This window comes from Xylocopa sonorina, chromosome 13 (genome assembly GCF_050948175.1).
Source record: "Xylocopa sonorina isolate GNS202 chromosome 13, iyXylSono1_principal, whole genome shotgun sequence".
Classification (NCBI taxonomy): Eukaryota; Metazoa; Arthropoda; class Insecta; order Hymenoptera; family Apidae; genus Xylocopa; species Xylocopa sonorina.
Genome location: NC_135205.1, coordinates 4,487,447 through 4,493,446, shown reverse-complemented (window position 1 = coordinate 4,493,446; position 6,000 = coordinate 4,487,447).

Here is a 6,000-nt window from a genome sequence, read left to right as displayed (position 1 = left end):
AAAGTTGGCCAGCTTGGCGCGCTTACCGGGACATCGCGTCGGGACGTAGACGAGGATCCACGCGGTGCTCGTCGAGCGGAACGATATTTCAGACTGCGACGAACGCCCAGCAACGGATCAGCTTAATAAAGCGCATTATAGAAATATATATCCTCCTTCTTGCCGCTGGCCAGCGGGGGATAACGCTCGTTCTAGAAGAACAATCGAGGATAATAGAGCCAAGAAGTGGCCGTAATTGGGTAGCGGTGTGCAGCACGGGGAGCCCAAAGGCTTAACGCGGAATAGCCGCCACGCGGATGCCTCTTAAATGGAAAGAACCGACCGTATCCGGGATGGTCCGCGCGACGTCCCCGCAGGAAGAGCGAACAGGAGCGAGGCAGAGTGAAACGCGGCTGCTGGTAACAACTAGCAGTGGCGGTAGGCGAGGAAAAGTTATTTTTCCGTAGACTTTATACCCGCGTCGTTGGTGTGCAGAATTCTTCGCAGACGGCGGAGGAAACTTCAAACGGATGAGCGGTGGTATAGAGCCGGGAATTCGATAAACGTATTCTGTTATATAGATCCAGCGAAAATATTATTCTTTAAGCACCGTCGACACGTCCTACGGGGCGGATAGATCGAGGAAAGAAAGGACGAGGAGGGACGTGGAAGGAAGAAAGGAAGGAAGCAGGGAAAAGTGGACGGAAAAAAATCGCTGTTCTCTCAATGTTTTGCTTTCATCGATCTTCCGCCACTCGATATCCTCGCTTTATCGACAGGAATCTCGTTCGAAAGCTTCCGAAATGATCGTTCCAGTGTTAGACAGCGAGAGCACCCAGGTAGTCCAACCCGTTCGCGTACGTTGCGCCACGCATGTGTGTTTCTGTATGGCCATGTATACACGCTCGACCAAACTCCCATTATCCCTTAACTGATCCCGTGGCGCGCAGACGGGACGACGAAATCCATTCTGAGCTACTAGCTACGTAGCGAGATTTAAAATACACCCGCGCGACACCCTCACGGCACTTGAGATCCGATCGCGTGTCCGCGAGCAAAAAGTGACGCGACATCGGAGGAGAATGGATTAATAATCGTAGCCAGCGTTTCCAGAAGGGGTCGTTTCCCCCTTCAGTGTGCGAGTGAAAGGCGAGGATAAGGGTTGTTTGTTTAACAGGGGGCTACGTATGAAACATTAAACGATCGCGCGGATATTCTGGCTAGCGAAACGCGCATCTGCCACTGCGGCGCGTTTAAAGGCAATATTTGCGTTAGCCAAAAATGTACAATGACAGAGAAACGCGCGAGGCTGTGCGAAATTTAGACCCACCGTGGTAGCCGAGTGGTACATTTAGCGCTAGGGGAACGTTGCTGGCGTTTTTCTTTTTTTTTCTTTTTTTTGCGAATTCGCGAACGAAACAGCGAACAAAATGGCCCGACAACACGAGCGCTGCATACGTAAAATAAAAGTTAAATATTTGAATTAAATTGAACGGTCCGCGTAGCCCGTTTCGGAAACGAGCCCCACGGTCTATTGTTTAAATCGTAATTGAATCATTAAAATCTGTAAATATCGAGGCGGCCCGGCTATAACGGCGATACGTCAGCGCGTATGCGCGGGCTGACAACAGTAATTTGCAGGGCGCGCCAATATTTTCGCGAAATCGGTTCTATAGTGCGCGCGTACGCTACAACGAATCCCCCATTATCAGGCTCGCGAGTTAATTACAAGCCTCGTTTTACGAGCGTGGCCGCGTGTCGTCGAATCGACGGGAGTGTTCGCCCGCACGCGCGCGCGCCTCCTCACCCCAGTAGCCACCCCTTGCCGCGCTGTCCCATCCCATTCTGTTTGGGGGACGAACAACGACGACAACCATGGAATACAACGTCGCCCCTTATCCTCACCGTTGGTCCTAAATCTTCTAATGTTTCGAAATCATATTTCACCCTTCCTCATTCGTCTTCGTCGCTGGAAAATGCACACCCCGGCCGAGCCGGTGCGCCGTCGCCAGAGGCGAAATATCGCCTGATATTTATTCCCTTCGCGCTCCGCGAGAACTATAACGTGCCTGTGTCCGTTTATTCTCCTAGACCAGTGGCTCTTAACCCGTGGTCCACAAACCCTTCGATGCTGCGATGTCCTCTCAGGGTGATTGCGAACGTGTCCGCGCGCATTCACAAGAATCCAACGCTTCTTCCACGCGAGGACACGCGTTTGATACCAAAGGTGTACGTATCTATGTAGTCGACGATGATCTCGATCGCGAAGGTCAAAATCAATTTCTAAAGTATCCTAAAATGATCATCGAGTATCACGAATTGTACCTCTCGAGCGCAACCCTTCCAACCCCCATTAACAACGCCAGACTGCGCGGAACGTGTCCCAGAAAAGAAAGAAAGGAGGGCCATTGATTTACATCGAGCACTCGTACTCGCAGAATTCCGCCAGCCGTGGCGATATAGCATCCAAAAAGTGTCCGTGGCAGAGGGTGGTTAAGAGACACTGTCAAGAGACACTGTCCCGGACAACTCCCGCGGAAGCTCCATCGAGCGGTATCGTTGTCTCGAATGGAACTGCGGGGGGAGTCCGCTTAATGTCAATCGAGGCTAATAAAAGGCGACCATTAGCCGGCGCCTGAGTATCTTCTAAACGATCATCTTCTTTCAGCGGATGGGGTTGGCGCGGGCTCCTTAGCCCCGAAACGGTCGGCTCGATGGAATAGAACGAGGGGTGAAAAGGGGTTGGAGAGTACGGCTGAGGTGGGGGAGGGATGAGAACAGAGAACCGAATCCACTACCGGAGCACTTTCCATCCCGCGGGTGTGTGTTGCTCTGCGGGGCTGCGCTGTAGCGGGGTCCAGGGGGTGCATACAGTGCACCATCGATTGGTGGATGCAGTATAGCCATTGGATAACTGGAGGCGGCGGCGGTGCAAGGGAACAAGAGAGGAGCCGAGAGGTTACTGTTCAGGGTTTGATCAACTGGTCTGCAGACCCTATTTCCTCTTACTATCAGGAGGAAATTGCCACTTCATCAGTTGGATAGTGCGAAAGATTAATGTCCGTCGCTCTCTTGTCATTTACACAGTCGGGCCAGGCCGACATGGCTGGCCGCGGGCTCTGATGGAACTCGTAGGGAAAAAAGCGCGCCTCGACCTATAACCCAATACTCTGCCAACCGGGACGCAGCTACAGGGCCGGTCTCTTATTGGCTGAACTATCGGCAGAGAAACGCGACCGCGTAATTCGACTCGCTTTTAATTCGGGGTGTAGGTTAAAATAGCGGCGGAACGGCTTCTATTTTTCACGTACGCGGAACGGAAACGAGGGACTCGTCTATGGTCGGTTGTTATACGCTTGATCGATACCGTGCTCGCGTGTAACGACGCGGTCCTGTAACGGAGCGGTTCGTCATAGAGCGTACGAAAACGAAAACGGTGGAAACTTCGCCGTGAGAAAAATGTGGTAGCGAGCGAACAGCGTTCACCAGCGTTGGTTGCGTCTCGAGGAGGAGGACAAGACGGAACGAGACACCGATAATTACATGGAAAAATATGAGGAGCAAGACAATAACGGCGGAAGCGAACGATGCTCCGGGGATAAACGAGTAATGCAAAACACGCAAAATGCACGGGAACGCGGCGCTCCCTCGGGAACTCGAATCTTTGTACCTGTGTACTCCGATTTGTATACCTTTGTGCAATTATATTCCAGACTCGAGCAAGAGACTCGGAACAATTACGCTCGAAGGGATAAGACTCCAGCGGTCCTCCCCCCCTTATTTTTCCCATTATCGTGTCCAAGTATTTGCACTCTGTCGACGTGGACTAAACGAATCGAGCGAGCTATCGGACGAGAGCAGAAGTCGAGGATCGAACGCGACGACATTTTTCTTCGACCTCGCGTCGCTCGAGTAACAGCGGAGGACAGTCTTGAGGTTGAGGAATTTCATTGCCCCCGGGGAACGGCTATAAAACCCTGTTGATACTTCGTCCTTGGGAACGGGCACTGGCCAGGAACCGAGCAAATGGTTATTACACCGTGAAACTGGGGGAGCAGCGAGGAGGACTTATCATACCGAGGGGAGCTACAGAATATAAGTTGGACCGGGACACGCGGGGATTTCGCGCGAAGAAATAAGCTTTCTCGGTTACATCCGCTTTTCCTTTTTAATTACGAGTCCGATCCGTTTAAGAGATACGCCGCTGGAATTTATCTCGCGGCCGACGTCGCACCTGTACATCCTCAAAGAGGAGGAGAGCAACAGAGGAGGAAACAAAAATGGCGTGCAGATGCGAGTGGCTCCACTAAATACCGTGTATCGCGTGTACCTTGTTCTCTGAATTTTCTTGGCCGTGGCTTAATTACTAGAGTTACTAGAATTACTTGGAATGACATGAATTAACTCAACAGCAGACGAAACGGAGTGGAACTATAATTAAAACGGTATTCGAATGTCGTCTTTAGCTTGACTGACTGTAATCTCATCGTACAACTTGATCCACTCGCAGATTCCACATCGTACCGAACGAAAATTATAACAGAGCCATTAACGATCCTTTATACCTTGGGTTTGAACCAAGGTATTGACCTGCACTTGGATCAAAAATTGTTCAACCCACCCACGTAGTATCGTAACCGAGCATCAAGACTTAAAGTGCTCTCAAAACACGTTTCGACATTTCCCTCCCCCTCGCCTCTTTCCACTTGCCCGCCACTTTAGAATACCAACGAAACCAGCCGTCATCTCTTTGAAAGAAATAATAACGGGCGACGCATAATGTCGCGAATTATCCATCAGCGGCCCCATTGATATTCAAATGGGAACGGGTCGGTCGAGGGAAATTTTGGTAATTTATAAAACGCGAGCAGGCAACAATGAGGACTCGGTAGCACCACCGCTGGGCACGTTCTCACGGTTAACGCGGGAATTCCGCGTTTCCGAAGGAAATGACCCTATTGTTTCGGATCCACCCAGTCGATACGCTTACTTCATACGCGCACACGCGCCAAAGTTCCATCAGCGTCGCCGGAAACGAAGTTTAGCGCACTTTGATGCCGCGCCACGGCAAGCTCCGGGGCCAACCGGCTTTTGTTGCCCGTCGCTCGCGCAATTGCACTCGTGGACGTTAACTTTTCTTCGTCCCTCCGAGGTCTCCTCTAAAGGTCTCGGTTCACGAATAGCGCCACGGAATATTTTTAATTCAACCGAGAGAATCCCGCGCGAAACGGACCAGGAGTCTCATCGAGTGCGAGCGAAAGAATGGAAACTTAATAAAAAAAAAATCTGTACAGGTTGGCTGGAATATTTCAGCCTGAAAATATCCAGGGAAAGGTATAAATGGACAGATGGGACGTTTCAGCTAAGGAGAGCGGAACGCGTGACGGAAAAAAAAATAGGAACGAAATATGGGCCGCGATCGATCGTACACGTCGATCGAATAAATGATGCCGATTCCTCTATGGCGCCGCGATAAGTATGAAATACCAGTCACGCGTCCTGTTACACCTGCATCCGCGGAGACAAAACGTGGCCATCGCGATGCCGATGGACCGATTTCTCCCGACGCTTCCCCCGGATAAGACGAAACACCGGAGACTTTTCATTTCTGACAATACCCACCCTTGTGCCTCGATATCAGATACCATTGCTTCGTATAACAGATTTTTTGCACGAGATATAAAAAATCGCCTCTCTACCATGGCTGCGAGATGCACAACCGAATTCTCGATTTTGTACGCTTGATAGATAACTCGAAGCATAATAGGATTGCAGTATAGCAGTGTGAAATGATTTATATCTATTCAATGCAAGATGGACTGAACGGTAGCTAAGTAAGTCAGTCGCTAAGGGGTTGAAGGCAAATTTAGGACACGTTAAGAGTCCCACATGAAACGGGAAGCGTATAATAAAACAAACGCGTCGCTGATGAAATACAATGCCACGGGTGTATCGATAAAACGCGCCCTAATAAAACGCAGAAAGGCATTAAAACCAGGCAATTACCCACGTGCCACGAAA